We start from the raw sequence: 16,313 nt of genomic DNA, 5'->3' as shown, positions 1-16,313 counted from the left end.
CCCATACACCCAGCCTGTACCGCTCTGCCCAGCTTGCTCCACACCTGCTTCCTGCGATGGTGCCTAGAATGCATCACATCAGCCGCATGGTCCACTCTTGTGAGGATGGACCTGGGGACGAGGCTGATGTGGGCCCTGGAAGCAGCTCTGAGCCTCTTAGGCAGGGAATTCCCGTTCCTGGAGCATGGTCTAGAAGGGGAGGGCCATGCAGGGTCCAGACTCCAGGAGTCAGGGGCATTTCCCAGAGGACTCTGAAGCCCACGGAGTGGGGTGCAGCCAGAAGAGGCCAAAGTGGGTGGATCCTCTGAAGCTCAGGACTGGGGCCCTCTGCCTAGTTCTAAAGGTAACAGAGTTCTGCTGGGCGCGGTGGCTCACGCCTGTAATCCCAGCACTTTGGGAGGCCGAGGCGGGTGGATCACAAGGTCAGGCTTGTTACCTTCTGACAAATCAGATCAGGCAAGATGGTGAAACCCTGTGTCTACTAAAAATACAAAAATTAGCTGGGCGTGGTGGCGGGCACCTGTAATCCCAGCTACTCGGGAGGCTGAGGCAGATAATTGCTTGAACCCAGGAGGTGAAGGTTTCAGTGAGCCGAGACTGCGCCGCAGCACTCCAGCCTGGGCCACAGAGGGAGACTCCATCTCAAAAAAAAAAAAGAAAAAGAAAAAGAAAAAAAGTGACAGAGTCCTAATAGCTCTTTCTCCAAAAAAAAACTGCCCTCAGGCCACCACCATTTATTTCTTCAGCCTGTTTGTGTTTGTTTTTCTTTGAGGTAGGGTCTTTGTTGCCCAGGCTAGAGTGCAGTGGCACAATCTTGGCTCACCGCAGCCTTGACTTCCTGGGCTCAAGTGATCCTCCCACCTCAGCCTCCTGAGTAGCTGGGACTACAGGCACGTGCCACCACTTGTGGCTAAATTTTTAACTTTTTAATAGAGACAGGGTTTCGCCATGTTGGCCAGGCTTGAACCCCTGGCCTCAAGCAATCCTCCTGCCTCAGCCTCCCAAGGTGCTGGGATCACAGGCATGAGCCCCCGTGCCTGGCATTGCTGTTCTTCATGCTCATTTCTCATTATAATTCCCGGAGACCCAGGACCAGAGCTGAGTGACACATACCTGGATGGCTCCAAACTGTCCTCCCAGCAGTGACAGCCGCCATCGTGCCACATCCATGTCCACCTGCTGGGCCCCCACATGGCATCCCATGACTCCTGGCACCTGACCTCCACCCAGATGGCAAAGGGGGTGTGGTGTGGCCGGCATGTTCTAGCCAACATCTCCTGGCCAGGCCCTCGAACCTGGTGGTGGGTCCCACTGAAAGTGTGCAGGTGGGGGTCTCCATAGAGCCACAGTGTCCCATAGCGCCTGGGGTGGCAAACCCAAACACCCCTGTGCTGGCAGCACAGCTCACAGGGCCTGCAGGCAGGAGGGTGGCACTCAAGCAGGCATCCAGGGCCACGGTACATGCACCTCTGGTCACAGGTGGCTGCAGGCAGCACCTCAGTACCCAGGTGGATGTAGTGGCCCTGCAGGTGGCAGCCGCAGTAAGCGTGGAGCACGCAGATGCCCACCTCCAGGGCAAAGCCCTTGAAGCAGAAGCAGCCCACTGTGCACTGGCGGGTGCAGGGCACGGAGGAGTTGAGGCTGGCACAGGTGGCCGGGCAAGGCGGCCCACAGAAGTCATAGTAGCTGTTGGCTGAACACGCTACACCTGGGGGAGGGGAAAGATGGCCCGGAGGCCACAACCCTGAAACCCTTGCTTCCTCAATTAAAGGGAGAAGAAAATCAGGATAGATGCAGGGGAGGGAGGGGCAGGAATGAACCACAGGACGATTCCCAAACTGCCACTGTTCTATTTTTTTTTCAGACAGGGTCTTGCTCTGTTGCCCAGGCCAAGTGCAGTGGCATCATCTCAGCTCACTGCAGCCTTAACTTCCCAGGCTCAAGTGATCCTCCCACCCCAGCCTCCTGAGTAGCTGCAATCACAGATGCACACCACTACACCGGGCTAATTTTAAATTTTGTAGAGACAGGATCTCACTATATTGCCCAGGCTGGTCTCGAACTCCTGGGTGCAAGCAATCCTCCTGCCTCGGCCTCCTGATTGTTCTTGATGAAACTTTTAACCATGTGGTTTGTTATGCATGTCACGCCCACAGTCCACTTCAAACTTGCAGCACACAGTGAACAACTCGGACACATCAGGATCCAGTGTGGGGAGGTGAGAGGTAGGATTAGGAAGGGTCCAAGGGGAGCCCTGGTCTGGCTTGAAGCTTGGGTTAACATCCCAGGCAGGGCTGGGGTCTCCCCGGGGATGAGGGTTTCCAATCCACCGGGGAAGGGGGCATCCTAGCTAGCCAAGTGGGGAGGCCCTCATTGGAGCTGGGGGCAGTGAAATTGAAGGAGCACATACTGCCTCCCAGGCTGGCTCGCCACGTGGGCAGGCGGACGTGGTGCAGGGCGCAGAGTTGGACGTAGGCCTCCAGTGCGGTGCACAGCATGCTGTTGCCTGTGCCATACTGGCAGAGGTCAAAGACGCACACCTGCGTGTAGGACACGGGGCCCTCGTACCAGTGGCACTTGGCCAAGGGCCCGGAGCGGTTTGTCAGAACGCTGTAGAGCTGCTCCCCTCCGGGCCTGTCCTGGCAGGGCTCAGCGCCGCCAGGGTCCCGCTCGCAGCTGAGGGATCACAGGACTCAGCACCGCCACCTCCAAGCCTCTTCCTCCTCATGCCTCCCGCCTGGCCACCCTCAGCCAGTCCTCCTCCTCTGCCCTAGCCAGGCTCTCCCTCCCAGCTGCTGACAGCTCCTGATGCAGTTTTAGACACGTTTAAAAACCTCAACCCTGTAGTAACAAAAGATTTTCATACAGTCACTCAACATGAGGGAGTCATTAACTTCTTTTTTCGTTTTTTTTGTGTGTGTGTGGTGGAGTCTCGCTCTGTCACCCAGGCTGGAGTGCAGTGGCATGATCTCAGCTCATGGCAACCTCTACCTCCCGGGTTCAAGCGATTCTCCTACCTCAGCCTCCCAAGTAGCTAGGATTACAGGTGTTTGACACCATGGCCAGCTAATTTTTGTATTTTTAGTAGAGATGGGGTTTTGACATGTTGGCCAGCCTGGTCTCGAGCTCCTGACCTCAGGTGATCCACTCGCCTCAGCCTCCCAAAGTGCTGGGATTACAGGTGTGAGCCACTGCGCCCTGCCAGGATAGTTATTAGTTGGATCATGGATTCCGGAACCAACTTTGTTAGCTTCAGATCCCAGCTCTGCTACTTGGATGAATTCTCAAATCTGTGCCATCCAATACCGCAGTCACTAGCAACCAGAGGCTACTGAGTATTTCAAATGTAGGTAGTGTGACAGAAAATATTTAATTTAATTTACACATAAATTTAAACAGCACGTGTGGTTGGTGCATTGGACTTTGCAGGACTAAGGTCTCAGTGAAGGGAGGCTGGCAAGGTGACTCATGCCTGTAATCCCAATACTTTGGGAGGCTCAGGTGGGTGGACCACATGAGGTCAGGAGTTCAAGACCAGCCTGGCTAACATGGTGAAACCTTGTCTCGACTAAAAATATAAATATTAGCCGGGTGTGGTGGCGTGTGCCTGTAATCGTAGCTACTCGGGAGGCTAAGGCATGAGAATTGTTTGAATCTGGGAAGCAGAGAATGCAGTGAGCCGAGATCGTGTCACTGCACTCCAGCCTGGGCGACAGAGCAGGACTCAAATAAAAATAAATAAATAAATAAGGTCTCTGTGAGGGGGAGTGCTTCCTCTCTCCCCTGTGAGAGGTGGGGGAGTGGAGGATTTAGGATCGGGGCCGCTGAAGCCAGGATGCCTGGGCTCAAATCCCTGTTCCACCATTTCTTTTTCCTCTTTTTGTGACAGGGTCTCGTTCTGTCACCCAGGATGGAGTGCAGTGGTGCCAGCACGGCTCATTGCAACCTCGAACTCCTGGACTCAAGCGATCCTCCTGCCTCAGCCTCCAGAGTAGCTGAGACTACAGGTGTGCACCACCACCAGGCCTAGCTTTTTTTTTTTTTTTTTTTTTTTTTAAGTAGAGATGAGATCTTGGTATGTTGCCCAGACTGGTCTCAAACTCCTTAGCTCAAGTGATCCTCCTGCCTTGGCCTCCCCAAATGCTGGGATGACAGACAAGAACCACCATGCCCAGCCCGTTCCATCATTTCTTATTGTGGGAACTTGGACAGATGCTCCTCCCTTCCATGCCTCAGTCTTCCCCATCCGTGAATGGGTATAATCATTGTTCCTGATTCTACGGAGAGCTGTGTGTGCAGTTTGCACCCTCTTCTTCCACCTTTCTGTCCTTGAAGGCTGCCTGTCTGCCCGCTGTTTTCCCCAAGCCCTGTATTTCTCCCAACCCGGGCACTTCCTGGTCCCAGGCAGCCACTCATCCAGGCCGGCTGTCCTGGGTCCACCAGGCGTTGCCAAAGACGGCATCACTGAGGGCGGGCACCCTGCTGGGGAGCACCTTGTCATCACTGGGGTTGCCATTGAAGTTGCCACAGAGGCCACAGAGGTGGCCCCGGAACTCAGGCCCCACGCGCACCAACAACGTATTGTGGCCGTTGAACTGCACCTGGAGCCGGCTGCCCACCTGCAGGAGCACCAGGCCTGCTCCCGCCACACGCAGGCCTCAGGGCCCAGCCGCACCGGGAGGCTCACTGTCTGGCCGTCCACCTGCAGTACAGGGGAAGAGCTCAGGATCCATCTCCCCCACCACCTTCCACTCCCCAGTGCCGTCCACATGCTCCTCATGACCTCACGGCAGGTAAGGTGTACGAATCTCTGAACCCAGCTGTCTGCTCCATGCCACCAAGGACCTCACACCTCACACTGCCAAGCTCAACTTAGCCCCTTCCCCTTCCTTTCCCCTCCCTTAGTTTTCTCATCCACCTGCCTGGCTGTAAATCCCAGCAGTATTCTGACAGTTCCCAAATGTCTATCTCCAGCCCTCACCAGTCCTAGAATTCCAGGCATCCGCATCCTGCCGCGCCCCAGCTCTGGGAGAAAAGAGGCACCTGGAACTCCCCACGTTCAAATCTGAACTCCTGATCTTACCCCAAGCCTCTTCTCTCACCTTCTCCATCTCAGGCAGAGGCAGCTCTGTCCAGGACGCGGAGGTCAAAAACCAAATCATGTTGGAACCTGCCCTTTCTCTCATCCCACAACTGATCATTTCAAAATATTTCCAGAATCTAACCATTTCTCACTCCCTCTACTACCCTCTTCCTGATTCCAACCACTGCCATTTTCTGCCTGAACAATCCTGTCAGCCTCCTCTCGTCTACCTGCTCCCCCCAGGTCCTCGGCCATCTGTCCCCTGCATGAAGCCAGAGGGATCTGCTAACACCTGAGTCAGATCAGGGCTCTCCTGGGCTCAGAGCCCTCCCCGAAATCCTTGGAACTCCCAACCCATTCTGAGTGAAAGCCAAAGTCCTTACAGTGACCCACAAGGCCCTACAGGATCTGTCCCCATTAACGCTCCAACCTCACCCTACTCTCCCTGGGTGCCCAGGTTTACTCCACTCCAGCCACACTCGCCACTGGCTTCCCTCCCCTCCCCTCCCCTCCCCCCCGTCCCCCCTTTCTTTTTTCTTTCTTTCTGTCTTGCTCCATTACCCAGGCTGGAGTGCAATAATGTGATCTCAGCTCACTGCAACTTCTACCTCCCAGGTTCAAGCGATTCTCCTGTCTCAGCCTCCCGAGTAGCTGAAACTACATGTGTGCCACTACCCCCATCTAATTTTTGTATTTTAGTAGAGACAGGGTTTCACCATATTGGCCAGGATGCTCTCAATCTCTTGACCTCGTGATCTGTCTCAGCCTCCCAAAGTACTTGGATTACAGGCGTGAGCCACTATGCCCAGTCTCTTTCTTTCTTTTTTAAAATTGTATTTTATTTTATTTTAGAGACAGCCTCACTCTGTCCCCCAGGCTAAAGTGCAGTGGCACCACCATGGCTCACTGCAGCCTCCAACTCCTGGGCTCAAGTGATCCTCCCACGTCAACCTCCCGAGTAGGTGGGACTACAGGCACGTGCCACCATGCCCAGCTAATTTTTTAATTTTTAATTTTTAGTAGCGACAGGGGTCTCACTATGTTGCCCAGGCTGGCCTTGAACTTCTGTCCTCAAGTGATCCATTTTGGCCTCCTAAACTGCTGGGATTATCCTGTTCTTTCTTAATAAGGCTAAGGACATTTCTGAGTTTCAACTTTGCACCTAAGGTTCCCTGTGCCTGCAGGGCTCTTCCCTCATTGCTCATAAGGCTTCTCCTTCCCTCCAGCAAGTCTCTGCTCCAAAGTCACCTCCTCAATGAGGCCTTTCCTGCTCACTCTGTTTAAAAATTATAACTCCCGGCCGGGCGCGGTGGCTCAAGCCTGTAATCCCAGCACTTTGGGAGGCCGAGACGGGCGGATCACAAGGTCAGGAGATCGAGACCATCCTGGCTAACACGGTGAAACCCCGTCTCTACTAAAAAATACAAAAAACTAGCCGGGCGAGGTGGCGGGCGCCTGTAGTCCCAGCTCCTCGGGAGGCTGAGGCAGGAGAATGGCGTGAACCCGGGAGGCGGAGCTTGCAGTGAGCTGAGATCCGGCCACTGGACTCCAGCCTGGGCGGAAGAGCGAGACTCCGTCTCAAAAAAAAAAAAAAAAAAAAAAAAAAATTATAACTCCCACCCCATACGCACATGCACTCCTGATTCTCCTTTCCAACTTTATTTTTCTAGGACTCGTCACCATCTGAAATATTATGTATTTATTTTTTACTGTCTCTCACTATTATAATGTGCACTCTAGGAGAGGAGAGACCTGTCTCTTTTGTTCTCTGCTGTGTCTCCACGGCCTAGAACAGGGCCTGCTACAAAGCAGATACTCAAAAAAATTTTGTGAATGGATGGATGGAAGGATGGATGAGTGGATGGATGGATGGATGGATGGATGGATGGATGAGTGGATGGATGAGTGGATGGATGGATGGATGGATGGATGGATGATGGATGAGTGGATGGATGAGTGGATGGATGGATGGATGGATGGATGGATGGATGGATGAGTGGATGGATGAGTGGATGGATGGATGGATGGATGAGTGGATGGATAGATGGATGAATGGATGAATGGATGGAAGGATGGATGAGTGGATGGATGAGAGATGGATGAATGGATGGATGGCATGGGCCAGGTGGTAGGTGCAGATGCCCTGGAAGTGGGCTATGGCCCCACTGAAGGTGAAGTAATGAGAGTCTCCAGTGGCCACACAGATGCCCAGGGGGCTCTGGCAACCCAGCTGGCTGCCCTGCAGACCACAGATCTCCCCAGTGGGGCAGCATGCCGGGCTGCAGCAGAAATGCCCTGTTCTGTCACAGCTGCCGCGGCGGCGGGTGCATCGGTTCAGCCAGACCAGGTCCCCCACCTGGGGAGAGAGGCCAGATCAGCTTGCCCTGCCCAGCCCAGCCCAGGAGGACCCAAACAGGGCCTCGTGGAGGCCCGAGGCTGGCCTGGCAGCTGACCCAGAAGAGCAGAGGCTCAGGGGGTGGCTCAGCATGGGATGGGCATGAATGCCATGTCCAGAGTCAACAACTGGGGGTCTGACCATCATGACAGGCTACTGCCTTACCCAGAGGGCAGCAAACTTGTGACACCTATTTCCTCTTAGTGGAAAGCACAGCCCAGTGCTGGGATCAGAGAGACCTGGAGTCCAGACCTAGCTCTGTCCCTTGAGATTTCTGTGCATCTTGTAGCCTCAGTTTACCCCTCTGCACATTGGGGGCAATCAAAGGCTGTTTGAAGGTCAGTGCGGTCATACGCATGAGGCTCTCACCACCCCGCTAGCCCACAGTAACTAAGTTCTTAACATATATCTGATACCTTTATTAATAACATGCTGGCCCAGTGCTCAGGGCATAATACACACTCAGAAAATTTTACCTGTTATCCTGATGACAGGATTACACACGCAGCAAATGACCAAAAATATGTTCACAATGGTTATCATTATAGATCATTGAGTGGTTAGCACAGGAATGCAGCAAATGCCTGGTACATACTAGCCATTATTGTTAATATCACCATTATTTTAATATGCTTACACAAGGCACAGTGTAAATGCCCAAACTATTCATATATTAGCCATTATTATTACTATTCATAAAATGCTTAGCCCAGGTATGAACACAAAGTAAATATCCAACACATTGTATTTTATTTTATTTTATTCATTTATTTTTTGAGATGCAGTCTTGCTCTGTCACCCAGGCTGGAGTGCAGTGTTGTTAGCTCACTGCAACCTCTGCCTCCCAGGTTCAAGCGATTCTTGTGCCTCAGCCTCCCAAGTAGCTGAGACTACAGGCATGTGCCACGATGCCCGGCTTAATTTTGTATTTTTCAGTAGAGACAGGGTTTCGACATGTTGCCTTGGCTGGTCTCCAACTCCTGATCTCAAATGATCCACCCACCTTGGCCTCCCACAGTGCTAGGATTACAGGTGTGAGTCACTGTGCCCAGCCCCCAGTACATTTTAATTTTTTTTTTTTTTTTTTGAGACGAAGTCTCCTTCTTGTCCCCCAGGCTGGAGTGCAATGGTGCAATCTCGGCTCACTGCAACCTCTGCCTCCCAGGTTCAAGCGATTCTCCTGCCTCAAGCCCCCGAGTAGCTGGGATTACAGGCACCTGCCACTAAGGGAGGAGATCACCACTCATATTGTCTTATGCCCAATTTCTGTTTCCAAAGAAAGAAGAAGTAAAAACTAAAAGGCAGAAATGAAATCCACAGGCAGACAGCCTGGTGCCACACCCTGGGCCTGGCAGTTAAAGATTGACCCCTGACCTAATCGGTTATGTTATCTATAGATTACAGACATTGTATAGAAAAACACTGTGAAAATCCCTGTTCCTGTTCTGTTTCATTCTTACCTGTGTATGCAGCCTCCAGTCACGTACCCGCTGCTTGCTCAATCAATCACGACCCTCTCATGCAGACCCCCTTAGAGCTATGAGCCCTTAAAAGGGACAGGAATTGCTCACTCAGGGAGTTCGGTTTTTGAGACGTGAGTCTTGCCAATGCTCCTGGCCGAATAAAGCCCTTCCTTCTTTTGGTCGGTGTCTGAGGGGTTTTGTCTGCAGCTAGTCCTGCTACACCACCATGCCCAGCTAATTTTTGTATTTTTAGTAGAGACGGGTTTTACCATGTTGGCCAGGTTGGTCTAGAACTCCTGACCTCAGGTGATCTGCCCACCTTGGCCTCCCAAAGTTCTGGGATTATAGGCATGAGCTACCGTGCCTGGCCACATTTTATTTTATTTATTTATTTATTTATTTTATTTTATTATTTTTTTTTTTGAGATGGAGTCTCGCTCTGTCACCCAGGCTGGAGTGCAGTGGCTGGATCTCAGCTCACTGCAAGCTCTGCCTACTGGGTTCATGCCATTCTCCTGCCTCAGCCTCCCGAGTAGCTGGGACTACAGGCGCCCGCCACCTCGCCCAGCTAGTTTTTTGTATTTTTAGTAGAGACGGGGTTTCACCGTGTTAGCCAGGATGGTCTCGATCTCCTGACCTCGTGATCCGCCCGTCTCGGCCTCCCAAAGTGCTGGGATCACAGGCTTGAGCCACCGCGCCTGGCCCCACATTTTATTTTTTATTTTATTTTATTTTATTTTTTGACGGAATCTCACTCTTATCACCCAGGCTGGAGTACAACAGCTCACAGAAACCTCTGTCTCCCAGGTTCAAGCAATTCTCCTGCCTCAGCCTCCCGAGTAGTTGGGATTACAGACATCTGCCACCATGCCCTGCTAATTTTTGTATTTTTGTAGAGACAGAGTTTCACCATGTTGGCCAGGCTGGCCTCTGGTGATCCACCTGCCTCAGCCTCCCAAAGTGTTGGGATTACAGGCGTGAGCCACCGCTCCCGGCCCACATTTTAATTATTATTAGTAGTAGTATGGGACCTGATGTGTGATCACTCTTCAAATGTTGGCCATCAAAACAATACAAACGGTTTGGGTGTGGTGACTGACGCCTGTAATCCTAGTACTTTGCGAGGCTGAGGCAGAAGGATACCTTGAGGCCAGGAGTTTGAGAGCAGCCTGGGCAATACAGTGAGGCCTCATCTCTACAAAAAATTTAAAAATTAGCCAGGCATGGTGGCACGCAACTGAAGTCCCAGCTACTCAGGTGGCTGAAGGGGAGGATCATTTGAGCCAGGGAGTTTGAGGCTGCAGTGAGCTAAGATGACGCCCCTGCACGCTAGCCCTAGCAACAGAGCAAGACCCTGTCTCAAATAATAATAATAATAATAACAAAATACATAAATAAATGAATAAAAATAAATAAAAATAAAAAATAAAAAAATAGAAAATAGCACTGACCACAATACTAAAACATGTAGGACAGAGTCTTGTACCTATTAATGATAAATAAAATGAGCTGTTTTGATTATTGTTATTATTACTACTATTACATTGCCAAAGTGTGTAGTGGGGGTCATGCACTCAATAAATAATGGCTAATATTTTAAAAAGTCAATAGTGCTAACAGTAATAATAATAATACATATATTTTTTGAGACAGAGTCTCGCTCTGTTGCCCAGGTTGGAGAACAGTGGCGCCAACTCGGCTCACTGCAGCTTCCTCCTCCCGGGCTCAAGCGATTCTCCTGCCTCAGCCTCCCAAGTAGCTGGGATTACAGGCGTGGGACACAACATGCAGCTAATTTTTGTATTTTTAGTAGAGACGGAGTTTCGCCATGTTGGCCAGGCTGGTCTCAAACTCCTGACCTCAGGTGATCCGCCAGCCTCGGCCTCCCAAAGTGCTGGGATTACAGGCGTGAGTCACCGCACCCAGCCAATAATAATATTATTAAGCACTTAGCACACAGGTAACGACCTTAGTAATTAGTAGCAGTATTGGAATTATCAGTAATAAAGCAGGTCAATACATTGTGAACCCACAATGTGCCATCCGCACAACTGAATATAGGTGTCCCGGATTGGGCGCCCATCCCTGGCATGTTTTGAGGGCTCCCTGACCCCCATGATGGAAAGACCCCCTCACAACAGCAAGACCCTGCCCCCAGCTCACCTGGTAGGAGGGGCCGCCGTGCGCGGAGCCGCACTACTCAGGGCGCTCGCACCTGGCCCTTGCCCACGGGTACGCGTTATCGCAGGCGCAGCCCTCGGAGCAGGCAGGGCGGCCGCGGGGCGGAAGCAGCGCCGCGGGGACGCAGAGCCGCGCCCTGCGCGGGTCCAAGCGTTGCTGGTAGCTACTGTGCTTCGGACACGTGGCGGCTGTGCAGGGAGGAGAAACGGCGCGGGTAAGGAAACAGGATCTGCAGGCCACACTTGCCCAGCTCCCTGACCGCGTGCTTAAAATCCCGGCTTTGTAGTGGTGCTTAACCTCTCCAGAACTCCGTACCCATCTCTCCAAAAAGAGTACTGACCTCAAACTGGCTTTGAAGGTTAAGCAAGTTAAAATAAATTAAGTGGTTGGGACAGCGCCCAGCACCCTGGGAGCCCTGGATAAATGCCACCTATTGTTATTCCAGAAATCACCCCTAGGTGGCCCACCTTTCTCACTCCAAGAACACTGTCTTACCCCACTCCCCTACTCCAAACCCTTTGAGGGTTCCCTACGGCCCGGGTGTCACAGATTCACATTTGGATCTAACATAGGTGGGTTAGGATCTGGCTTTAGGGGTGTCCTGACCCCCAGGATGGTACCGGACAGGCTTTTGTTGCCTGTTGGTTGAGCAAGAAAGCAGCACCTTCCACCCCCACCCCCTAGAACATGACCTTGCCCTGATTGCACACCTAATGTTGGAACCAGCTAGGAACCCTTAATGGGCAAGCATCAAGGGCCAGCAAAGCTTTGGTGCAAGGGAGGAAAGCAGGATGTTTTAGGAACAATCAGAAAAATCTGAACATGGACTAGGCATTTCATGATATCTGGGAATTATTGCTTATTTTGTTAGGTGTGAGCAAATCACAGCAGGTTGTTTTGTTTGTTTGTTTTGTCTTTGTTTTTTGAGACGGAGTTTGCTCTTATTGCCCAGGCTGGAGTGCAATGGCGCTATCTCGGCTCACCACAACCTCCGCCTCCCAGGTTCAAGCGATCCTCCTGCCTCAGCCTCCTGAGTAGCTGGGATTACAGGCATGTGCCACCACACCCAGCTAATTTTGTATTTTTAGTATAGATGGGGTTTCTCCATGTTGGTCGGGTTGGTCTCAAACTCCCGACCTCAGGTGATCCGCCTGCCTCGGCCTCCCAAAGTGCTGGAATTACAGGCGTGAGCGTGAGCCCCGCGCCTGGCCGCAGCAGGTTTTTTCTTTTTAAAAGTTCTAATCTATTAGAAAATCATGCTGGAGTATTTACAGGTTTACACCATGTCTGGGATTTGCTTTACACAAAAGAAATCAATAAGGGAGGGGCGGAGGTGGACACAGGTCGGCCACAACTTGGCTGTTGTTGAGGCTGCCTTCTGGGTACAGGGGCATTCAATAAGTTATTCTCTCTACTTTTATGTTCAAATTTTCCATAATAGTTAAATAAGAAAGAAAGAATTGGAGGATATGGCTATTAATAAAACTTGTCTCTGGAGAAAGTCTTGGTTCAAGTCTCAACTCTGTTGTGATTAGCTGTGGACAAATGGCTTTACCTCTGTGAGCCTCTGTTTTCCCAAATGTAAAATGGGAATAATAACAGTTATTGCCTCTCACTTGCAGGGTGGTTCTGAGACCGTGGTGGCAAGAGGTATACAGAGTCTTCGGCCCCATGCCTGGGACATTGTAGATGTTCAATAAGTATTAGCAGTTGTTGGGATTATTATTGTGGCATCTCAAGTCAGGCTTTCTGAGGGTGGAAAAGGACATCCCCTTGACAGGGAGCCAGGGATCCAGTCACCCCAGGGTGGTATTCAAAATACATAGCAGACTGGTGCCATGGCTCATGCCTGTAACCCCAGCATTTTGGGAGGCTGAGGTAGGTGGATCACCAGAGGTCAGGAGTTCAAGACCAGCCTGGCCAACATGGTGAAACCCCATCTCTACTAAAAATACAAAAAATTAGCTGGGTGTGGTGGCAGGCGCCTGTAATCCCAGCTACTCGGGAGGCTGAGGCAGGAGAATGGTTTAAATATGTCACTGCACTCCAGCCTGGGTGACAGAGTGAGACTCTGTCTCAAAAACAAAAACAAAAACAAAAAAAATAGCAATCAGTAGCAAACAGGCCCCCTACCAATCCACATGCATCCAGCTGGAGCCTAGGAGGAGGGCCCGGAAGGCCTTCCCGTGCTGGAATTGAAATATCGGAAATGGCTGGGGCACTCAGGCAGCCCAGGAGGGCAGAAGGATGTCAGTCTGTGTGTGGCCGTACAGAGCATGCAGATGAATTCCTGCCCTGCTCAACCATGACTCGCCACAGAAGGAAGAATTCCTCCCATGCCTGAAGGTGACATTGGCGCCCTGGCAGATGGCGGCATATGTCTTCAGGGCCAGGCAGAGAATGTGGTCGTTGCCTCCAGCAAGACGCAAACCATCAACACAGCTGGAAACATATGAGTCTGGGTTGATCTCCCAGTGGCAGTGGCTGAAGCGTCCCTGGGGGTCCTGTAGGAGCCAGCACTGCCTCCTGGCTGACACAATCTGCCCCTGGTCATTGCAGACTGAGACGACAGGCAGCCCCACAGTTGTTCCTACAAGCCTTGCTCTGCTTCTCCAAGGTAGTATCAGCCGCAGCGTCATCACTGGGGTCGCTGTTGAAGTTGCCGCAGAGCCTACCGGTGTGACCCCCATAGAAGTGGGACAGGGTGAGAGTGAGGCTGTAGGTGAGATCCGTGCTGAGCCAGTGGCCAAAGTCCCACTGCAGCAGAGAGAAGAGGCCATTCCAGTGGGCAGCAAGGCTGCCCCCATTCAGGCTTATGGGGAGGGCTGTTGTCTCACCATTTACCTAAGGAGCAGGTAGAATCAAAGGAAGGCTTGGGGACATAGGACCACAGTTGGTCAGTGTTGCTTGGCACATAGTAGGTGTTCAAATACATGTAAACATGTTGGTATTTTTTTGATATAGGGTCTCACTCTATCCCCCAGGCTGGATACAGTGGCACGATCATGGCTCACTGCAGCCTCGAACTCCTGGGTTTGTGCGATCTTCCCACCTCAGCCTCCTAAGTAGCTGGGACTACTAAGGAGTACGCCATACGCCAACACACCCAGCTAATTCTTTTTTAGAGATGTGGTCTCGCTATATTGCCTGCTTGAGACAGGCTGGTCTTGAACTCCCAGGCTCAAGGGATCCACCCGCCTTGGCCTCCCAAAGTGTTAGGATTACAGATGTGAGCCACTGCACCCGGTCCAAATACATGTAAAACATTTTTAGATGATGGAACAAAGACAAAACTAGAATAGCGACCATCTCTTGTTTTATCCTGCTCTGCATTCATTTCTCCTTTCTCTGGATTTCCCTGAGAACTCACCCCTCCAAAATCAATCCATGTGGTTCACAGGAAGTCAACCCCACCCTAACTTCCAGCACATGACCCAGGCCCAGCCAATCAGCTAGTCCACCAGGGATTCAGGGGTGGTCACATGACTCAAGCTGGGCCAATGAGGGACACTTTTCCTCCAGTGACATTTGCTAACCTGACAGCTGTCCTTGTCCCTACAAGGTGGGATGGGATGTTGCATGTCTGAAAATGAAGGAAAGGAGAGCCCAGAAATTGAGACAGATTTGAGACATATTGTTCAAGCATCTGGATCCAGCTATGCCTGAATCCATACACTTATAGTTTTTTTCAATTGTGTAAATCAATAATTCTTTTTTTTTTCTTAAGCTGGTCTGAGAGCGTTTCTGTTATTTTAACTGAATGCATCTGATGGATACAGTCAAAAATGGGTGTATAATCAGAGAATAGAGGTAAAATGTAGAAATAATGGAGACAGAATAAGTTTTTCCCTTGGGGCTATGGGTTTGGGTGAAAGGTTGGGGTTCCTAGGAACGACATGTCCCCAAAGCTGGTGCTTACCTGAGCCATGCCTGGGCTGTCCCTCCGCAGGTGGACCTGGGTCCCATTAACCTGGACAGACACCTCCATGATAAGCGTGAGGGGGCTGCTGGATCTGTTCTCCTTTCCCAGCTGTACCCTGAAGAACGGCAGTGAGCCGGAGGAGCCACAGGATTCAGCAAAGACAGACACACAGGTACCCGAGAACTCAACAGTTTTCCCATCAAAGGTGATGATGTGTGAGTGCCCAGCTGCTTGGCAGGTGCCACGGGAGAGCAGGTGGCACCCAAAGATGCCCCTGAGGGTCCCACATCTCTGCCCCGGCCCACAGGAGGTGGGGGAAGAGCACATGGCGTGGGTGGAAGCCTCATGGTGGCAGAATTGCTCACAGTGCTCCCCAGCCCAGAAGGCCTCCCTGGCCGGGTGGTAACTGCCTCCAGTGGAGCAGCTGCACCGGATGGGGGGCACACAGTCCGTGCCACTGAGCAGAGATCCTGGGTCACACTGGCAGCCATCCTGGTATGATGTTGGGCAACTGTCGGGCAGGGCAGGCTTGGTGCAGGAGCTGGGACAGGAGAAGCCACACAGCTCGTAGTAGCTGTAGCGGGGACAGGTCGGCTCTGGAGGAACACAAGTCATTCAATGCAAGGACGTCAACTCTCTGCCCCACGTTCAAATTATGTTCCCTGCTATCTCCCCAGAGCCCAGCTCATGGCAAACCTCAATGGATATTTGTTGGAAGAATTAATGAATATATCGAAGCCTTCTCTATGGCACATATTTGTTCAACTTTAGCATCCACTACATGCTAGGAACATCCCAGAGCCTGGGGACACAGCAATGACCAAGACAGAGATCCCTGACCTCGGGAAACAGATGTTCTAGTAAGACATTGACAAGCTACACCCCGGGGCCCAAATCTGGCCCTCCACCTGTTTTGGCACAGCCTACAATCCGAGAATAGTCCTTACATGTTTAAGTGGTTAGAAAAAAAGAAACCAAAAGAGAAAATTTTGTGAGGTGTGAAAATCATGTAAAATTCAAATTCCGGTGTCTATAAATAATGTCCTAATGGAAGCCAGCTTGTCGGTTCGTGTATTGTCTGCGACTGTTCTTGTGTTACAACAGAAGCTTTGAGTAGTTGTGGCAGAGGGTGGCCCTGAAAGCCTAAAATATTTATTATCTGGCCTTTTATCATAAAAGTATGCTGACCTGTTCTAGAGTGGGGAAATGGGCAACAAACTAGCAATAAATAAAAGATAATTTCGGATTGAGAAACTGGGTCAGATCTGT

Source organism: Trachypithecus francoisi, unplaced genomic scaffold (genome assembly GCF_009764315.1).
Source record: "Trachypithecus francoisi isolate TF-2019V2 unplaced genomic scaffold, Tfra_2.0 Lachesis_group12, whole genome shotgun sequence".
Classification (NCBI taxonomy): Eukaryota; Metazoa; Chordata; class Mammalia; order Primates; family Cercopithecidae; genus Trachypithecus; species Trachypithecus francoisi.
Note: the sequence above shows the minus strand (reverse complement) of the source record.